Genomic DNA, 22,688 nt, shown 5'->3' on the forward strand with positions numbered 1-22,688 from the left:
AATAAAGCCAGAATTCCAGTGTCCCTAATGGGGACTGTTTCAAGGCAAATGCAGCTGAAACCACTAACCACATCTGTTCCTTTTCCCTTTATGAATTATCTGCAGAAGAGTAACTGGCAGTAGGAGTCCTAAAATTTTGCTGTAGTTTCATATTTAACCTGGCTTTTGCTTTCAAAGATCTAAATTGAAATCACTGGGGACTGGCTGCACAACATTTCACAATTCAGTTCTGGTTTATAGTTCTGCTTTCTTCAAATCTATTTCCACAGGAGTCTTGTAATTGAAGTAGTTTTGTTTAAACTTTTAGAATTATTGAATCAAAATGTCATTTCATGAATGGATTAATATTACAAATGGCTGTAGCATTATGCTGCTTTTAAAATAGGTTATTTGCAATTTGATGATTTATGGAGTCTTATATAAGCTATTTCACTGAATTTTATTAGTAAAAGTGTAATTGAATTCCAAAATTACTATTTGACAGTTGATCACTTAAGTAGCATCTGGCGAAAAAAGAGGAATAATAATAAAACCTATAAATTACTATAAATTGTCATTCTGTTATAACTGCATGGTTTGCCTTCCAATTCAGCTGTCCTTTAATTCAGTCACTAGTGAATATCTGATCATTACAGAGTAAAGCACACTTTGAAATATTTTCTGTGTATGTCAGAAAGACTTAGCACACAAATTGGTACGTGTAAAATTCAATTCTTCAATTGCAGCTTCAGGTTCAGACTTATTTCAGCCAGTGATACATCTGGGTATTTTGTGTGTATGTGTATTTGTAGTTTTACAGCCTGTTTGTTCATGGATTAACTCTCTGTTCATGGATTAACTCTCTTGAGCAACATTATTTCAGATGTCCTAAGGAATCACCAATTCAGATTTTTGAATTTTGATTTTGTGCACATGACAGGGCAACTTCATCCGAACCAAAGTACGTATGTAATAATGAATAGTCAGATATATAATGGTGTAAAGCAAAACAATAACAAACTAAGAAAATAAAAAGTGCTTAAAAAAGTCCTGTGCAATTAGCTGTTCATGGATTATCCCTGTGATAAACAGAAAAAAAATACAGGTTTTAATACAAATATAGCTCAAGGTACAAAAGCAAGGGAAAGTTGCATTTTACAGATTTTTCACTGTTGGTATCTGAAACACATTACTAACTAAAGACAGCAAGGGACTACATTAGTACCTAATTCCAAGGAATTTCCACTGAAATCCATTAGTTTACCTTCTTGTGTACTTTATAATGTTTCTTTTTTCTGTCTTTTTATACTGAAAATATTAACAGCTTGACAAGATCAGATATAGCTTCCCATGACAAAGTCTCAATCCAATGTTTTTAACTCACAGTTTTCTTAAGTCTCTTTTTACACAAAACTCCCAGAGCTCTTGCGAGCAAAGCAACTGAAGCAGAGGGGAGGTTGTTCTGGAGCCACTCCCCTGGGAACACTCATTTAGCTTCAAACTGTGCCCAAAGCCATGTGAGCCCTTGCATACAAATCCTGTACAAAGGATGCGGTGGGTTCCCCCAGCAGCATGCACCCTGCACATGCAGTCCCTGCTCTGGTGAGAAGATTTACTCTTTCCTGTGGGGTTTTCTTTGGGGACCTGCCCTTCATGGAACACTTATAGGGCTGTTGGTTAGGGAGGACCTGCTTTTCTACATGAGCAAAGAGCGGCTGACCAAGAAGCTGGTCAGTTGGTATAGGAAGCAGATTAAGAAGTTACACAGACAAAAGGCACAATGAGTAAACACAGTGGATAGACCTGAACTCCCAAAAACCAAACAAAATGTGGCTGAGGTGCAAGCTTGAACTCTGGACCACTGATCCACCACAGGAACTGCAAACGTATTTCTTGGCATGGTGCTAGCTGTGACAGCTAGCATGGTCTGGAAGGTAGGACACAGCAGGAGCCACTCCCCCTAGGAAGAACAAAGTTTCACTATGCCTGTCTCCCTCCACCCTCACTGTCCTAAGCTGACTTTTTACCTTTAAGTACCGTCATCATACCAGACTCCACAACATATCAGACGTATCACTACTCAAATTTCACCTGCAGGAAATTTTCTGCAAGGAAGAAAAATTTCGACATCATTTTAGATGCTTTCAACCAGAGGTGGGCGTGGGGAGTGGAGAGATAGATGAACAAATGAAGCCTGAATTGGTTTAGGATCATGGGACCTAGAGCTGCATAACATGGGTGGGCGCATGACCCTAAGTTCATAGTGAGCTTCATACCTGAAGTATTAAGGATTCTAACATTGCGGTCTTGCAAACAGACCAATTGAAAAAAAAAAAAAGGTCCCAACAGCAACACAGACTTACAGTTATAACTTCTAGTGGTCCACTTGCAGCAAGTTGTGACCATGAAAGAGCAGATTCCAGAGAAAAGTATGGATTTTTTCCCAAAAGAGAGTATCCTAACACTAATAGAAGAGATATGATATGTTGCTTAGTATCTCTGAAAGTGGAAACTACAATGAACCATGAAAATCTTCTAAGGTTGAACAGCATCCTCAGTGAAGAGAGGAATTTTTAAAGTAATGCTCCATATAGCTTACATGCATCAAGAGTATCTAAAACCAGGGATTATATCAAAAACCTTAGTATCTTAGCCAGGAGTGGAAAGTATTTATAAGAATTTTGTCACATATTAGTAACAGACTTTGAAAGTGATATTTTACTCTTAGCTGCAATAAGTCTTCCTAAAAGACAGAATTAAGAATCAGTAGCTGAAGCTAGATGAAATAATATCCAAAGGTAAGCAATTCTGCCTTCTTTAAGACAGCACATAAGTGTAGCATTTCAGAAAGAAGCTAATGTAAGACCTCCAGAAAAATCAAGTCTTTTACCCATAACCATCATTTCCAAATTTCTCAGTCCAATGCATTGCATTTCAGTTAATGGTTTCTGAAAGGGTTATTTTCTACCTTTTTCCTATTCTTTCCTTACCCAACCTAGTGTACCAACAAAAGCTGCTAAACAGCCTACAGGAAACTGCCTTTTTCCCGCTTTCACTATTGCTTAATTTTAATTTTGCACTACAAACCTAGACATAAGAGGCTATATTAGTCTGATTACAGTGATGTAACTCCTTGCTAGTGCTACTTTTTCACTGAATTTTAAAGCTGTCTTTCATTATTCCTCTTGCACAGAAATATTACTAGAAAACTGACAGTATTGTTCTGTCAGTATTGCACTTTTTGGGGAACACTAGCATTACGACTATCTCTTCCCATGGGTTATCTCATACAACAGTATTCCCACAGCTAGGCACATGACAAAGCAATTCAATCTGAATGTTTGAATAAAGGGCCTTAGTGTTATTTCTGTGAGCAGGCTGCAGGTAATGGCTGTAATGGTTCTTAAGACCACTGTATACGTTTCCAGACTTTGTTTTGTCATGGGGAGTAGATGGCTCCATACAAAATAAACTTGAAGAGATTATTCAGAGCAACAGATGTTTTTCCAATGGAGAGATTTATGTTTAAATGAAAATAGCCCCAAAGTTAATTAGCAGGGCATTAGGTACATGTTCCTATACCTTCTAGTTTTAATTAAATGCAAAGCATATTGCTAAACGGTGTTTTCGAGTCTCAGCTATTTGTTTCCTTTACTGTATACACACATGTTGTGCTACAACCACTAAGTGGGAATGTATTATAAAAAAAGGTTAGTGATTAACAACTTCTCTCTTCATAACTAAGTATCTTGATAGGAAGCATCCATATGGAGATAACAGAGTCAAGTAACAGATTGTACATCCCCGAAGTCTAAGGACAGCACAATTCTAGAAATTTCATATACCAAAAGGCTGGAGCATGGTCAAAGATAGGTGGATGAACAAATACATTTCAGTCAGACACCACATTGCACCACAAGTGCCTGGGACATTACAGATCTTACCATCTGTGGATGAGTCACAAATGTTCAAACCTCGGTATGAGCTGAGTCCGGAAGCTGCCTCCAGTATGCAAACCCTGAGAAGTGCAACTATTAAAAAAATCAGCCTTTGATTTAATTTTTAAGAGTGGTTTCAAGTATAATTTGCATTTTATAGATGTTCTTTGTGCAAATGATGATTTGTGCACACAAATATCTACTCACCACACCATTTTTACATCAGTATATATATGTACTGAGCGTAAAAAAAGTGGAAAACATATTCTCATACAAATATATCTTTTGTTCTATATCGCTTAACTCATGAGACAGGAATGAAGATGCAAAAGGATAAGAATCAATGCAGACTCCTTGGCTGTAAATTAATGAAACTACAGACCTTCACATCAATGCCCAGATCCCAAAGAGCTTAGAGAGGAGGAGAACCCTAGATAATCAGATAAAGAATAGACAGACTACATTTCAGCATCTTAACTGTTAAATGTTGATTTTAAAGAAAAATTAAAAATGTTTTGATACAGACTGAATGAAATTTTATAAATTATTTAAAAATAGCAAGGAAAATTAACATCACAAAAATGCAACTTTTTATTGTGCATGTAAATTTTTATACAACCACACACTAACTCTGTTTTGGGGGTATAACATAATAAATATCACATGCAAACCACAACTATTTTAAATGTTGTAAAAAGAAGTACATTAAGGAGCTTAATGTTAAGTAAGGGCCTATGTTTTCAAATTTCTAAGATAAAATGAGCAAAACACTTTTTTTTATTTTTGATTGCATTTACAAAAAGGTTATACCACAGGCAAAATGTAGCTATCACTGAATATTGGTTGAGTCATGTATTGAGATTCAGCATAGCAAGATCAGCTGTATTACTCTCCCGTATTGTGTCAGGCATTTATGTATAACAGTCAACTGCACTTTTTTAATAGTAATCAGAAAAGATACAGGAGAACTGCTTGTGATAACTACAACCACAGACAAACATAGATTCAATTAATCACACTTCACAGCATGCACATCCCTTATGTTCTCAAAATTCTGGTTTTCCAGAATTTTGTCAGCTCAGCAGAGTCCCTTTATTCCATCCAGATCCTTTTCTGTCACAGGCTATAATGCCACCTTCACAATTTTTGACATCCACACCCTAATAAAAAAAAAAAAAATTATACACAACTAATTGCATAAATATAATACACAAAAATCTCCCTTTAGCTTTTCAAATCCGTTACTGAACTGGAATAATTCCATTTTTCAGTTTGGCAACCTATATTATACATTTGCAGTCCTTACTCAAGAGCTTCTGATCATGAAAATTCAAAGAGGCTTTGGTCTGCTTTGTCAGAACTGGAGATACAAATGAGATTTTATTTCAGATACGATGCATCAAGAAGACAACAGACTGTCCACAGGCTCTAATTCAGATTTCAAGCTATAGGAAGACTGAGCTTTGCTAGCTCTTCAAATCACCATGACAGGTAAAACTTACCAGCAAATTATTTAATGCAAAAGACACTCTCATTTCTCATGCAGAGAACAGCAAGTTCCAGGGAGCCCTAAGCAAAGAGCGTGTTCTCTGTACACAAGCCAGGAGCTGTGCTACTTGGGAAGAATATTTGTGTTACTGCCTGAAAATGTAAATACATCTGTATTCCACTTTGAGTAACAATACTTTCATCCAAGGAGAGCAATGAGGGTCTTCGGAATCCTGATTTTGGGGCGCTAGCCCACAGGTTCCCGGGCCCTGAATAAAGCACCGCATAAACCGGCATTCTGTTGGTTTGTGTCTTTGTTTACAGGCAACACATCCACACGTTCACATTTGGAATATATTTTAGTACTAGTAAGTTCACTGTGCAGAGATAGTACTGTTCTATTGCAGAGAAAGCAACTGCAATGACAAAATCACACAAGCAAGCCAAAAGCTTCTTCATTATGATATGACTTGGAGCCTTTTTCTTTTCTCCTCTGGGCCAAATTGTACCATGCACTTTATTTAATAGTATAGATTGACATTTTTATGATACTTTGAAGATACCGGTTTAAACAGATAATTTTCATTTCAATATTCCCAGAATATTTCCACTTTAGTTTCCTCGTAAATCCAAATATGATGGGAATTCACTTGTTTTTCCTTCTAATTTTCTTTCTTTCCTCTCTCTCTCTCTCTCTCTCTCTCTCTCTTTCTCTCCCCCCTCCTCATCTCCTCATTCCTCACTTTTCGGTCTGCTGAATGATCTACCACAACACACAGATATCAAAGATATGTGTTTATGCTCTTTTAAGAGGATACAATATTATTGTTCTGACAAAATTACAGCTTTTCACTTTGTTTCCAAGACTGTTTAAATGATTTATGATCATCCAGGAAGAAAGCAAAACATCTCACACTTAAAAAAAGAAAAGAAAAAAGTATTTTTTGTTGATCTTAACTTAGTTACTTATTTTTGAGCTCTGGAATAATCTTTATTAAAGATTATTAAAGTCACTTAAAAATTTAAAGTGACTACTGTAAATGGGAAAAGAAAAATTTCAGTATACATTAGGCTGAGCAAAATTATTTTTCTTTCCTTGTGAATAAGTGACTGTCTTTTACTACTTGTTCGAACAGCATCCAGCAGAACAGGACTTTGATCTATTCTGAAGGCACCGCTTGTGGTCTGTCAGATTTCAAATATCACCTAGAAATTCTGTATCAATACAGTTTCAGTTCCTGGAAACATAGTATTAACAGTATTGAAACAGTCCATGTACTTAGCACAGGACCAATTTTTCACGTCACTCCCCTTAGGATAATGGGAAACACAGAAACTCACTCAAACTCGCAAGTTTTTCTATAGTCTCTCTTTTTTGTTGAGCACAGAAAAAGTAAAGTAGCAATGTGCAGACCTAAATAACTTGACTAGAGTAAAAATTTTCCATTCGAACAAGTCACGCGGCTGTTCAGAGCACAATACCACATTCTGCAAGTTTAATGTCTCACCAGCTTATTGCCTTGTGCTTCATGTATGTCAGAGAAACTATGCTGAAGCCAGATTTCATATCTAAGAGAACTACTTTGAATTTCTTATTTCAGAAATATCATAGAAGTTAATAGTTTATATTATAATTTGCTATCTCACTTAATGCATAACATCTCAAACTGAATTCACTGTGGTTTAAGTTTTATATTACGTGTAATAACATACCTATTTACTATACCTGACCACTACGGTAAAGTTGGCAAAAATTACCTCAAATATTGTCTGTGTGAGCCAAACACTGCTTTTTGCTAAACTTCATAAAGGTATTTAGAGGAATTAAGCAGCTAATTTTGCTGACTGACATTTAACAAATATGTTTTAGACAGAATCACCACAGTATTGACTTTCAGCTTGTGATGATCACTTTAATCTCGCATGAGTCTGTGCATTACAATGTAAGACATGCAAGCAGCAATATTGCTAAAACTACATTCCTATTTTCTATTATCAGGTCAAAAAATAATTTCTTTGCTAGCAAAAAAAGATGTCTAGAGAAGTTTTATGAGGGCATTTTATATCCCCAGAAGTTATAATATTCATTAGAAGAGCAAGTCTGCTGCCTGAAGAATATTTACTATTTTAAAATTATTTATTCACAAAATTCCATCTGAAAAGCTAAGACTTCAAGAAGGAAAGCTAATAAGAAACAGCATTGGCTTATATCTTGCTAGCAGACCATATATGTTCTTGGTATAACCCAAGTTATTTACTCACAAACAAGCAATGTGGAAAAACAAGCAACGTGGAAAGTTCTTTGCATGAACATGCATTTATAGCAATGAATATATCTTGTAGCATTTACAAAAGAGGTATAGAGTCAGTAGCTTCTAATTTCCGACTTCAATTTGCTGCTCTGTTGTTCTAAACTGAGTTGCACAAAGGTAACACCTGACAATCCCAGGAGACCAACAAGGGAGTTACCGTGATAACTCCATCTGATTAAACCACAGATTCTGCACAGCCTTTCCCACAGGCTTCTAATTCACTGTGGGTAGAATTTGCTTTTAAAACTCTGAACTCCAACATGCTGTCATTTTGCTTGCTACAAGAAACCCCTTCTACAAAATAAGGAAAACATCATAGCACCATATAAAAAAAAGGTGGGGATGGGGAGAGTGGAAGAGTGTTAAGCTTGGCAGTTGTTTAAAATACTAGACGTTAACACTATTTTGCCTTTTACTTGTATGTTCATTCTTATTTAGAGGAGATGCAAGGAGGGAGTGTCAAAGGAGTGGGAATTCTTTATGCTTTATACTGCAAGCTCAGAGTTGTGCACATTTCTTCAGTAGTTCTACTGCAATTGCTAGTATACAATGTACTATGAACATATAAGACATTGCACGTCTTAATTAGGCACAAATCAGGTGTAATGCAACATCACTACATTTTATTACAGAAGAACAAACCTATGGGATCAAACAGATTCTATTTCAGACATGAAAGAACCTCAAATGCACTGACCACATGTAACATCATGAAGCTATTTTAGACTTAGCAAGAGAAGATCTACAAAGGTTACTTACCTGATCTCATACAGCACAGAATCTCAAATGTTAGCTGCCTGTGAACTACTTTCTAAACAGAAGCATTCTTGTTTACAGTATGTAATTAACGGAGTAGAAAAAATCAAAATTACTCACAAAGTCCTGGAGATGCAATAGCAAACTATCCAAGACAGGAAATTCCAATGCAATATTATAAAACAAGTGGGAATAAACATGCATGAAGTCAGGAACTGACAGGTCTCTGGATTACCGCAGCTGTAGGAATCATGCTCGTGCATGCTGGGCTATAATTTATGAAACGGATCCCAGGAAACAGCCAATCATTTTGCTTCTCCTAACAAGTCCAACTGGCTATGAAAAGCTGGAAGTGCTGCACAGAACAATGAAGAGGAGCTATCCCACATATTAATCTGCTTATCTAGGATTGCCTTCTGTGTAGGGAGAGGGAAGCATATAATAAGAGGAGGAAAAATAAAAAAAGAAAAATCACAGCTGCGCTATTAAAACAATGGAATACCTCTAATTAAACATACAAATCTTTCATTGCAGTCAGATGGTTTGTACTGTAGTCAAAAATTTGTAGTATCAGCTAAAACATTTCAGAAGACCACCATCCTCCTATTCAAGCTGAATTTATATTTCCTATGCAGTTGTTTCACTGCTCTCCTTCTCTTAATTTAATGTTACTGTTAAGTGTGAAATATCCTTCCATAAAAACTGATTAGAGTAAGATTTTTTGGGGTTTTTTTGCAGTTGACAGGTGGCTGTTCAGTGCATTAATGAGCAGCCCTTCCTGGAAAGCCATCTCCATGGTCCTAGGATTTAAAATATAAAAGACCATAATTTTCAAAAGTGGCACAAGAGACTGTGTCTTCAGTCAATAACCAAGACACACTTTAAACAATATGAACAGACCAGAAATTACATACCAGAGCATATGGTGCCAAAGTTGTCCTTCCTGGGAAATTCCATGGTTTCAAAATGTAGGTTTGACCAATTTGAAATTAATATTACTGTGATGTTTTCTGCTAAATAACTTTTCTGAAGTTCTTCAGAGTAACAAAAAATCATTTATAAAAAATTAATATTAAATAGGGATTTAATATTAAATACTATTAGATAGTTTATCACTATGGTTTCTTTTGAAAATAATGTAAATTAAAATTTATAGTTTCATCAAATGAAAAATACAGAGGAATCTGTCAAAATAAGAAATTGGACCTTATCAAACTATCTTCCTGTAAATGTGCCCATTGAATTCTCTGTGTTGATAAATTTCTATTTACTAAAAAAAAAAAAAATAAATTATATAAAGAAATTAACACATAAAAAATCTACAGTTTTTTAAAAGAGCCATTGGCCTGTTTATACAGAAATACTAATAATATTGAATGAAAACATAAACTTGGGGTGAGTTAGTGTGAATTTTACAAGAACGGAAATCATGTAGGTTTGATTGCTCTGTCCTTAAATCCTTTTTACATATGGTTATTCCTCCCATCCCTTCCCTTTTCTTCTTACTCTTATAATCCATGCCTTAATAACTTCTGAAATCTCCTTAGCAAAATGTATTTGATAAAACCTGCTCCTGTACTTGCTGTCACAATATCATATTCAACAGATTCTAGAGGTATTTTGCAGCCTTAGGTGCTTTCCCAGACGTCATCTGGTAGCAGCAGATGACCATCTGAACCACCTTGTCCTGCTAGACATCATTACTTTAATTAGAGAGACAGAAGCCTTTAATCTCATGAATCAAGTCTTTTTGCATACCTAAGCAGTCTCTTCCACAGGTTTACAGCCTACCGTAGTACTCATGAGATATTTCAGTGTTGCCTTCTTTTAAAAGTGCCTTGGTGAAAACTTACAAAAAAGAAAAGTACTGAGAAGGAACAGTTTGTAACAGATACTGACAGTGATATACAGTTATGTTTCTGTTATTTAGAAAAAAACCTCAATGTCCACAGATTTCTGAGCAACACATAAAAGGAATAATTTTTTCTGAGATTCTACAGTTCAGCCACCGCCAAAGAACAGCATTTGTAAACCAAAAGGCATATAAATAGCATGCAAATAATGAAAAGTAAAAATATGTTTTTAAGGGGGTGATACTAAACATTATACAATTTAACCAATCAATTTGAAAATATTCTAGTCACACCTCTGGGATTCATATAAAATCTTTGCTTATCTATATTCACTGGCAACAGTGTAACTAGCTCATATTCTATTTGACAAATACTAGAAACAAAATGGCTTCACAGACTGGGAACTTGAGTTCATTACCTTTGCAAGCCATGTCTCTGAGTTGAAAAAGAAAACACTATAAATTTCAGTTTCAGCTCCCTGCTTCCAAAACATAAGGGAAATAAAACAATTTTCAGCTGGTTTCTTTCCAGGATGGCTGAGGAATAGCCTCCTCCAAAGAAGAACATTTGCTAATGAAAGAGGTAAGTTAATACATATACACACATGCTAAAGTGTTTTCATTTTGTTTTTTTACAGACTAATTCAAGTAGTCTATCTCGTATTGGCCTCATCAGCCACCAGCGTGCCTGTAATAAATGTGGATAGAGCCTTCCTTAATCTTTGTTCGCGAAGTCTAGCCATGAATTCAAGTAGTGGCCTGCCCTTCTCCCCCAAAAAGGCTTCATAATTGTCCCTACTGTCCCACCATACATCGAGACTATGAAAGGCTTTGAAGTTAGGAGGGAGAATGTCTTCCCTTTATCCCTACCAAAAACATCCTTTTTACACCCTTTGCTCCTTTTTATGATTTTCCCAAGCAAAATATGAAGGTTTTAGCTCTAGGTCTTTCAACAAAGAAACCTACCAGAACTCTCAGATACACCATCAAAGAGTGGCAATCTCTCATTTTGTTTCTCAAGATCATAAAGAGCATTAGCTCCTACCATTTCCCCCAGTACCGAATATACACGTAGCCTCACACCCACATTCATTGTTTTGAAAACAAAATCTGCGGAATATCATAATAAATTGGTACCATTCCCTTATTTGCTGTATAACTCTGGACTGTATCACACTGCCAGTTTACTGCAGTTCAATTTAAAATAAAATAATTTACTGAAATAATATCTGCAGTTCAGAAAAGTCTTCACTGAATAACTGGACTGTCTCAGGTAAAGTAATACAGTTAATCCTTCAGTACTTAAGATAACGTATCCTTTTTTTTTCTATCTTGTTAAATTATTCATCTCCATAATAGGAGTTTTCTGCTTCTAATTCATTCTTTCTGTACTTGGCTGCCTTTCAGAACTCCCTGATTTATTGTGTTTCTGAGTCTGCCACACTGATATCAATTTCACATCTACTAATAAAGTCAGCAACCTTAGAAGTAATGTATTCCTCATCCTGTTACAATTTCTTTTAAATGGTTCACCCGCAAATGATTTCTCTTTGTCAACATTTGAAATAATTTTGTTAGTTAAGAACTTTATTACACAGCACAGCAATACAGCCTAAAAGGAAACCATCAAGAAGAAACTTCAGCACTTGTCTGCCTGAAGGTTAGTCTTTCTGGCAGATTGAAGGGGAATCCAATTTTCATACATTAAAGTGTCTGGGCACAGTAGCCTGAACTGGTTGGAAGAGGCAGGCACAGTCTAGATACGAGTGAGGCAGCTTTTTAGATGCAGCTGGCTTTATGGGAAAGTGCTGATGGAAGGCACCTAATTCTTCACCTCTTCTTAGCTAAGCTGGGACATGTGAAAAATGGGCTACTTTTGTCAGTGGCAATTAGGTTGTCTAAAGGAAGAATGCAGGATTAAGTTAAAGTGCTGGTTTTGACTGGGCCTAATTTCCTCCATAGTAGCTGGTATGTGCTTATATTTTGGATTCGTGCTGAAAGCAGTGTTGACACACAGGCATATATCAGCTCTTGCTGAGTAGGGCTCACACAACATCAAGGTTGCTTCTGCTACTCACCCCAACCCACCAGTGGGCAGGGTAAGGGGGCACAAGGAGTTGGACGGGACACAGCCGGGATGGCTGACCCTCGCTGACCCAAGAGATATCCCAGACCATATGGTGCTGTGCTTAGCATATAAAGCTGAGTGAAGAAGAAGGAAGGCGGAGGATGTTTGGAGTGATGGCATTTGTCTTCCCAAATCCATGGGGTCCTGCTCTCCTGAGAATGGCTGAATGCCTGTCTGCTGATGGGAAGTGGCTTTCCCTGTTACACTGCCATTATCTCAATCCACAGGTTTTCTCAGTTTTGCTCTTCTGATTCTCTCTCCAAACCTAGTGGGGGATGAGTGAGCTTAGTTGCCAGCTGGGGTTAAATCATTACAGTTGCATTCCAATATATTTCAAATAACACAATTTCAATTCCATTGTGGATTATGCTGCTCATCCCTTAGGTTTCACACTCCTTTATTCCTGCAGTTCCAAAAGTGTCTTGTAGATGACAAGATGTATGTAAGTTGAAACATCTGCAGACTTACTTGATCCTGCAAAAATATTCATGCTTAGCTCTCCCAGGGTTAGCTAAAATCCACAAAGTTCATACAGAAGTAATTGTTACCAGTTTCTCTGTATGGACTAACTGTATAAGCTACAAAGTCACTCCTCGCAATGCACACACAAAATATATGGACAGACCTGCATATTACTATCATATCCTGCTCTAAAAACAGCAGCAAAACTCTACATGATCGGATATATTAATAATTGCGGATATGAACAATGGAAAGAGAGATCTGCAGACAGGCTGCAGAAGAAATTGTAACTGTTTACTTATCTGATTAATCAGCAGGTATAAGCTGCTAGTGAACATTGCGTGAAGGTTGCTCTGACACTATTTGGAAATAAGCACTGTGTTCTGAGTTGAGGTATAAACAAAAATACAGTAGTTTAATGAAGAAGTTGTTCATGTCTCCAGATGCTGATTTTATTTGATACAGCAACAATGCCAATAAATACCAGATCATAAAATAAAATTACACTCTTTATAGTAGTTTGTGAAGGAAATCATTTGAATGGCACACAATGAAACATGGAAAATATGCAAGGAATGGAACATTTAGAATATTTAGTAAGACAGTATGTAAAAGAATGTGAAACTCCTGCTTACAGTAAACACAAACAGCCTTTAGTTCAGTTTACATTATGTGGTTACAAAAAACAAGCTGAAGGAACACTGCGCATGCATAGCAGATTTTTTGGGACATAGCTAAATAAATAAACAAACCTATACTCATATATTCATTTAGGAACCAACAGCTCATCTGCCCCACTAGTTCAGATGCACATGAACAAGCTACTGGTACTAGATGTACAGACAACAGGCAAATTCAATACAAAAACAATATAAGCAATTTTAATTTCTGCATGAGGGGAGAATGGAGTTGTACAGTTTGGCTGTATTACTTGCAGACCTTAAGCTGGCACAAAATAATGTTGTAAAAGAGATAAAAATATTGGGAGTTTTTTATAAGCATCCTTTGCCTTTTAATAAAGCCTCTAGGGTTTGACTGAGATCTATGACTCATTTCACATACAAAGAACTGAAACGCCCATAGTCAAATATAGCACCTATTAAAAATAAAGGAGTGTAGAATTCCTCTCAGTTTAACACATGTTGACGGAGACAACTTTTTCCATGATCATTGACTGTAATGGAATTCCATCTTGAAGTCTTACTTCAGAATTTAAGCCACAAGATATCCATCTCCATTACTATGTACTGCAGTGAGTTAAAGGTTATAAACTACCCAAGAGGCCGTAAGCTAACATAAACTGCAACTGTATGACTGACAGTCCTGCATGTGTAGAATCAGCTTTATGCTATCATAGTTTTATTACCTGTATCACAGAGCAGCAATGAAGAAAGACTTTTAAATCTCACTTGTCCTCTGGAAAGCAGTCACATTTAGAGGACAGAGTCACAGACTTTAAAAGAATGATATCTGAATGAATCTGAGCCTTATGCTCAGATGCATCACAAATAAGCTAAGAAAGCAGCTGACTTAAGTTCAGCACCTAGTAGACCCAATCTCTTTGCCATCCTGTTGACAAACCTTGTAAATACCCAGCTGGGGAAGCCCTACAAAGCTTCCATTTTCTTAATCCCAGAAAACTCTGATTGTACTAGAATTTGTTTGCTTGAGAACCAACCAAGGCACTAGAAAGTTCAGAAATGGCAGCTCTGCAGTTGCACACAAAGTTGATGCATTCAGTCCCAGCAGTAAGGAAGTTTGGAGTCCTCTGAGAAGAGATCACAACTGTGTTAGAAACTAGCTATAAAACAATAAATTCTGGCCTTTCCATCTACTGAGTACTAGGTTTCAGAAACAGTTTTTTGCACAGGATTTGCAGAGGAGGCTTTTTTTGATGGGAAGAAAGTGATTTGTATGTAGCTTCCCAGTTTTATACTCAGAAAAACACTGTGCATCCTATCTGCCACTCTAAATCTTCAGTGATGGTTGGGAAGAACCAATAGTTGTTGGTCTACACAACAGTATAAGCACTGAAGCATAAAGTTACCATTTAAAGAAATTATTGAAAAGCCCAAGAACTTGGTAACTTCCTGGCATGGATGGACCACTGAGTCCAAGCACTGGTCCTCAAGAAGTGAGAATGAATGCTGAACAATGAACCCTCCCATTATCTCTCTCCCTGTCTTAAACTGGGAGCATCAGGCTTTTCTTTCACTGCTTCTAGTTCAGAAAAGCAGAAATATTCAAACTACTTGTTTTATGTTGATCTCCTATAAATAGAACCAGGTACAAAAGAGTGGGAAAAAAACCGCAGCATGCTTTCTGCCTAGTGCAATTCCCAGAGGTGCCATGAGTCAGGAGATTCATGCAGAGTGACATTAACACCAGAAAAAAAAAAAAAAAAAAAAAACAAAAACTTAAAAAAAAAAAAAAAAAAAAAAAAACAAGTACTTTGTGAGATGCCCACCAAGTCACTTGGAGAGGAAAGTGCAAGGCTGTAAGGAAGAAAGCAAAGTTACAATGTCAAAGGAGAAGACGAGAGAAAGAAAAAAAGTGCACTTTACCTTTTCTGGAAGCCCCACAATGGTAGCAGCAGATCTTTGTGGGGTTGGAGTCTTGCCCCAGTCTTCTCTCTCACCCCCTCTGGCAGTCTCAGATGTTCTCAGTGAAGCACCAGCTGTCACTCTGGCAGCAGCAGTGTGAACCCAGCTGACTGAGTTTATACATGCAGTTATTTTAGCACATGGCCGTTTTCTTTGTTCTCAGAAAAAAAATCTGGCAATTAAATACTTTGGATAGCTCAGCTAGATCTGGATAATATTTGACTGAGTAGAGAAAAAAAAGCCCTAAACAAAACAGTTCTTTCAGTCATAGTATTCTTTTTCTCAAACAACTGCTGTGATCAAAGGCGGAAGAGATTTAAGAGGAAGAGTTTTATTTCTGGTGGGAAATATTAGGCAATCAAGTTGTAAGCAAAACAGGTCACATGGTTGGTTGCAAAATGACTACTGAAATTAATTGTCTTAAGAATATGAAATAGTTTTTAAGAACTACCAGTGTCATGTTTAGACTGCAATCAAACTGTATAAGCCCGTGACAGGCTGGCTTTTCGTTTCAGTCTCTTTTCTGTTGCTCTGCTCATAGCAAGCAATAGCCTGGAAGCTGAGTCATGTTTTAAGGCACATTTCTACCCAATTCATCCTACTTTAAAGTCATCACAGTCTATTCCCTATCTAGAAATAGATCATCCACAGCCTTTTCCAGTCAGATGTTCTCAACTCTACATGAGTTGAAAAGTTTGGAGAGAACGCTTGAACGTCCTGTGTCCTCTTATGCTTATCCCAAACATACGCCACGTCTTTCTGCCCTCATAAATAAGTTTTGATAAATTCATGAATATCACCACCTTGAGTACTGTATGTGGTTCTGGGCCAAATTTAAGGATGTTAAGGCATTCAAAACCATCCAGAGGAGAGCAACAAAGCTGGTGAGAGGGCCAGAAGGATTGTCCTACAAGGAGCATATGAGGACTGCAGGCTTGTCTAGTTTAGAGACAAGGAGACTAAGTACTCCTTGACCTCATTACTCTCTACAGCTTCCTGAGGAGAGGAAGTGGAGATGCAGGTGCTGATCTCTTCTCCCTGGTATATAGAGAGGCTGTGGAATCTTCCTCTTTGGAGATATTCTAAAGCTGTCTGGACACATTCCTAGTAATGTGCTCTGGGGGACCCTGACTGAGCAGGGATGTAGGACTAGGTGACCTCCTAGTGGTCTCTTCAGATCTTACCAATGCTGTAATTTTGTAATATGTGGTAATGGTTCAAAGCTGAGCCAGGACAGGTTTAGACTGTAATCATTTCATCAGCAAAATATGGGTCAAATCCTGGAATAGGCTTCCTAGAGAGTTGATTGATGCCTCCAAACTGTGAGTGTTTAAGAGGCATTTGGACAATGTTCTTAACAACATGCTGTAGCTTTTGGTCAGCCCTGAATCAGTCATGCAGTTGGACTAGATGCCTGTTCGCAGAATCGTTTAGGTTCGAAAAGATCTCAAGAGATTATCAAGTCCCACTACGATCAAACACCACCATGTCAACAAGACCATGGCACTAAGTGCCATGTCCAATCTTTTCTTAAAAACCTCCAAGGACAGTGACTCCACCACCTCCCTGGGCAGTCTATTCTAATATTTAATCACCCCTAATGTCCAGCCTGAACCTCCCCTGGCACAGCTTAAGACTATGTCCTCTTATCATATCACTTGTTACCGAGGAGAAGAGGTCGACCCCCACCCAGAAACAATCTCCTTTCAGGCAGTTGTAGAGAGTGATACAGTCACTCCTGAGCTTTCTTTTGTCCAGGTTAAACAAACCCAGCTGCCTCAGCTGCTTCTCCTATGACTTACCCTTCACCAGCTACTTCATTATTGTTAGTTTTGCTAAATCTGATCTTTTAGTAGGTATTAATTTTCAGCACTTTTATTATTTTTCCCTGTTAGTGTAAGTTGCTTTGGCAGGCAAGGCATAGCCTTACTAGCTGTCTTCCTTGTGCTATCAGTTTCTCAACCACCCTTGTGATCAGCTTTGTTTTCAAAGGTTATTAAATTCTTCAAAAGTTATTAAGGTTATTCCTGGATTAAGTGTTGTTCGTTTTTAGAGACAGTGCAGTTGCTAAATTGTTGGAAAAGTATTATATTTCCTGATATTTAGTTCCGTCATCATTGGAACTGAAATCTGTTCATCTTAAGAGACAGAATAATGACTAGTTTTGGTTTTATTGTCACATACAATGAGAACTTGACCTTTGTATTTGAGCACAGGTCAAGTGGGAGAAATTAGTCTTCAGGGCATCTGTGTAATCAGGCCCTAAATGAAATCTGAAGCTTTAGTAGTAAGGGAGGACATTGTCTAAGTCTGATACTCAAGCTTTAACCCCATTTCACATCCAAAAGCACGATAAGTTATTTGACAGCAGACACTGAAAGTGCAGGCACTAGTCTGACCTTTACAGAGTTGGATGAGTGCAAGAATTACTGGTTCAGACTCTGTTACTTGAAATTAAAAAGCAAACAAGGTAGGAGACGTGATGAAAACCCTTTCAATTTCACATAAATTACACAAGGCATTCAACTCAAGACCATAAAGTCACCCACATTAATTAAAAAATTCTAAGCTGTTTGTTAAGAATCAGCTGCCACTTAAAATAGTTCTTTGCCCTTTAAGACCATATATACAGCTGAATTATTTAAGATTGCGTCTCCCCATTGCAAATTCTCTCTTCTAGGTAAGCATATGTAAATAGTTTCTCTTCCTCAAAAAAATTATGATGCATTTCTGTTTGTACATTTTTTAGCTTCATGTGATAAAAGTGCTTAAGATAAACTCCCATGGAATTGTTGCTCATTACGTTCTGTCGGATCTCTAAAGCAAAGATCCAACATTCTAGAAGAGAAAATATACATTCCAATTTAATGTCTCCTTGGAGCTGAAGAAGAAATCTTCATTTTGAAAAGTTATCACAATACTAATAACATTCTGGACTTTTTAAAATATCTTTCCATTCTGAGACAACTCCTCTAAACACACTACATATCTAAAGAATTGAGAATTATGTAATTGATAATTTTTGTGATTGCAAAGAAAAATGACCTGACCTTCAGGCTGAAAATATATTTCAGAGCCTGTCACGTGGAGGTCTTTATATGATAAAGAATGCTGTCAGCTCTCCGATAAGGTGGAATCAAAGAGGCTTTATTCAAATCTCATGCTCCCTTTTATCCCCTAGAACCATGTGACCTTTTGACCAATTGGGTTGTCTATTTAGGCACATGCTCCCTTGCCCCAGTACATCCCCTGTACCTTTGGACATGCCTCCTACAAGAGCCAAATCAAGTGCCCAATATTTAAAAGCAGTTCAGTAGAATCCTAAATATCATATACAGATATTTAGTCAGTAAACAGGGAAGAGCAATAGACTACAAAATTAGACCCTGTGTAAAGTTGCAAACAAGTCAAAGCTTTAAAATTATCTTTTAGGTGACCTGAAGTTTCAAGATTTATTGGGTTTGTGGGGCCAGGTTTTGGTAGCAAAAGGCTACTGGGCTGGCTTCTGTAAGAACATGCCAGAAACCTCCCCATGTCCCACAGACTTAATGCCAGCTACGGTCAAGACTGAGCCTGTCAGCCACAGTGGTAGTGCCTCTGTGGTGGTTTGAAAAACAGGAATTTCAAAAAGCTAATTTTAAAAGTTTTGCTACAAATTGTTCAAATGTGAGAGAGAAGAAGTTTTCAGACACGAACAACTTAGTATGGGGGAAGGGAATATATTACAGTTTATTATTAACATATACATATATAAATATATATAACAATTTTAACTATCTCTTCTATAGTGAAACAATAGATATACGTAGATCATCTTTCCTTTCCTTCAAAAAAGAGTCCAGAAAGAAAGGAGAAGTCCTCTTTTCACTTTCAGGCCACAGCTCTTCCAAATTAATTTTCTCCAGCAGTGGTGTCTCTTATTTTTAAGGCAGCAGTTTTGCTTTGTCACAGCTAGAATTCTTCTTTCTTCTGCAGCACAAAATGCAAGGAGTTAAAGTCCTTATCCCCTGCTCTTCTTTCGCATTCAGAGATTCCGGCCCCTGGGGAGCGAGCTCTCAGGGATTTCCACCCCTCCTTCCCGGGGTCAAGGAGGAGGTCAATTAAACTAAGGCTTTTAGTTTAGTTCAATTTCTTACCCTAGAACTGAGTCCAACTGACTGCCTCTCTCTCTCTTTCTCTCTGTTCTCGGATTCACTGGTCTGATTCGCTGCTGCTGCAGGGTCCAGCCAGCTTCTCACCACTCTTCCTCCCCCACGGTGGGAAAAGGCGATGAGGTTGACTGGAAAACTCCTGAGGAGTTTAACTCCCTCAGTCCTGGCTGAGCCAGGACAGTGGGGGCCCAGAGGCTCCCCCAAACCCAGGGGGGGGAGACTCCCCTCGGTACTTACATGACTGTATGCTGCAGCCACCTCTCCAAAGGTCAGGGCTCTTCAGCTTGGCTCTCTCCGGTTACCCCTCGACTTGCGCTGGCTTGGCTCCAGTGCTGTGTCTGTCTGCTGATTCCAGCCCTCTAGGTGGCCAATCGGGCACCTCGCTACCGTTTTCCTCCCCAACAGTGGGAAGGCAGCACAGTCTTAACTCAGCATCCTGGCTCAGCTACAAATCCGTGCCGAGTCCCACCAAGTTAGGGCCGGGAAAGGAAAGAAGCCCTCAGCCCCAGTGGTCAGGAGCTGGGGTGGGGGGTCCCCTGGCCCAACACTACACGTGGCTCTTCAAGGCATGGCTGCTTCTCCTTCTAGCTATGCAGTTAAAAAATAAACCTCTTCCGATTCTGTGAGCATGTAATTTCCGCAGGGCGCATGAGCTTTCAATTGCTGCAGTATTAAAAACAATATCCCCTGGGGAAAGGCTTTTTTTCAAACCACCACAGCCTCTGGGATAATTTAAGAAGGGGGAAAAAAACCTGCACAACAACAACTGGAAGAGAGGATCGAGATATGAGGGAGAAACAGCTCTGCAGACACCAAGGTCAGTGGAGAATGAGCTCCAGGCTCCAGAGTTGAAGTGAGGCAGATGTGGCCCTGAAAAGCCCATGGGGGGCCACAGTGGAGCAGAGATCCACCTGCAGCCTGCAGAGGGCCCCGCACCAGAGCAGGTGGATGCCTGAAGGAGCCTGTGACTCTGTGGTAAGCCCATTCTGGAGCAGGCTCCCAGCAGGACCTGTGACCCTGAGGAGAGAGAAGCCCACTCTGGAGCAGATTTGCTGGCAGGACTTGTGACCCCACGGGGAAAACATGTTGAAGCAGTCTGTTCCTGATGGACCATCTGGTAGGAGGAACACAAGCTGGAATAGTTCATGAAGAACTGCAGCCCCACAGGAGGAACCCATGATGGAGCAGAAGAGCATGAGGAGAAAGGAGCAGCAGAGACAACATGATGAACTGACTATCGTTCCCATTGCCTGTTCCCCATGCATCACTGCCAGGGAGGCAATTGTGGAGTGAAGTCAAACCCAGGAAGAAGGGAGAAGTGGGGGAAAGGTGTTTTAAAGTTTGGGGTTTTTCCCATTAGCCTACTCTGATTTGACCGCTAATAAATTAAATTAATTTCCTTGAGCTGAGTCAGTTTTGTCTATGGCAGTAATTGCTGAGTAATCTCTCCTCGATCTTATCTCAATGCACAAAATTTTAGTTATATTTTCTATCCTCTGTACAGTCAACAGTGCAGCTTTGCTGGGCACTCAGCTTCCAACCAGGGTCAACCCACTAAACTGGAAAAGTATATAAAGTAACGGAGAGTAATTTATCATGAAGATGATGCACATAAGCTGAGCAGCAGCCATATGGCCTTGACTGGCTCCTTATCCTTCCTCCTAACAGAGGAAACATAGTACTACATACACACAAACATGGAAATAATACAGAATAGTATAATTTCTAGTCAATATGAGGAGAAATTTTTATACTATTCCATGAATCTTAATTATCTTATACGAGAAAACATCAATTTCATCAATCTCTGACATGCTCAACCATCTTTTTGTTGCCTGTTTTGTATAGTAGCAAGGGATAACAGTGAAGTAACAAATGGGTAGCTTAGGCAACCAGTGTCAACCCCTTGAGCTTACATGAATAAAGTTGTACTTTTGAAAACCAAAATACTATGGCCACTTTTGAAATATAGTTACCAAAAAAAAAGAAATTTAATTCACTGTTCTATGTTTCTAAGAAAGCTATATTTACAGAGCAAACTACTGGACCATATTAAGTTTTATGATAATTTGTGAAAAGTATCCAAGTTATCTGATAAATTTCATATCAGAGTTCAAAGCGGTTGATGATGCAATGGGGATCACATTGCCCATAAAGCATTTTGCAAGCCACAGGTAAGGGCTTGCAGAGCATCCACAAGGACCTCCTAGTATATTCACCCAGCAACAAAAGTAAGCAAATCATCTCATCCAAATGAAGAGTAGTATGCTGTTGTGCCAACAGCATCTTTTAAGCTCAGCCAGTCATTAGCCAAAAACAGTTTGTGGTCACATCTGTGTATCCTAAAAAGCTAGCAATGTGACAACTTAATGAAAAAATTGGCACAAAATGTGCAACCTCTCAAATGTCAGAAGGAATGTTAAATTGCTTTTAGGAGAGAACGGAGTAAGAACTGAAAGTTATAGTGCAACTTTATTTTCTCATCTCTTCAGTTCTGGCCACTCAGTAATTAAGAAGATACAGCATAAATTGGAAATGGGAAAGGGTTGCCATAGATCTTAGAGGTGCTGAGAAACCTAGATATAAAAAGTGATTAGAGAAATTATGACATAATCTCCCTTTGGAAAACAGAAAATATATTTGTGTCCCCCCCCCAAAAAAAAAACAAAACAACAACAACCAAAAAAAAAAAACCAGAGCCAGTGGATGTGTACTGAAATTAAAAGGCAACAAACACAAAAAGTTAGTTTGTGATTTGCTATTACATATTCAAAGTTAACTGCTTTGAATCATAGAATATCCTGAGTTGGAAGGGACTCAAAAAGATCGTTAAGTCCAACTCCTGGACTCGATGATCCTTTTACAGGCACATGATATGATTTTTAGGGCTGTCCTGTGCGTGGCCACAGAACACTCATGGCCCTACACAGCACAACCCCAAAAATCACACCCTGTGCCTGAGAGTGTTGTACGAATGATTCTTGAACTCTGTCAGGTTTGATGCTTGTACTGGTTTAAG

General features: G+C 38.2%; 1 protein-coding gene and 1 long non-coding RNA gene across 2 annotated transcripts in view; both read right to left on the bottom strand.

Moving 5' to 3' along the window:
• The window catches only part of LOC108495471 (cAMP-specific 3',5'-cyclic phosphodiesterase 4D-like), a 187,522-nt gene extending 171,712 nt beyond the window's left edge, over window positions 1-15,810 (bottom strand). The window contains exon 1 of the mRNA XM_017811182.1: window positions 15,480-15,810. The gene's annotated coding sequence lies outside the window, so the exon portion shown is untranslated. The remainder of the gene's footprint in view (window positions 1-15,479) is intronic.
• A 3,414-nt stretch (window positions 15,811-19,224) lies between these two features.
• On the bottom strand, window positions 19,225-20,252 carry LOC108495446. Its single transcript, XR_001874127.1, has 2 exons — window positions 19,907-20,252; window positions 19,225-19,808 (listed from the first exon to the last, which is right to left on the bottom strand). It is a non-coding gene; the product is annotated as an uncharacterized LOC108495446 (long non-coding RNA).
• Window positions 20,253-22,688: the final 2,436 nt, after the last annotated feature.

This window comes from Lepidothrix coronata, unplaced genomic scaffold (assembly GCF_001604755.1).
Source record: "Lepidothrix coronata isolate B3197 unplaced genomic scaffold, Lepidothrix_coronata-1.0 Scaffold31, whole genome shotgun sequence".
In the NCBI taxonomy this organism is placed as follows: Eukaryota; Metazoa; Chordata; class Aves; order Passeriformes; family Pipridae; genus Lepidothrix; species Lepidothrix coronata.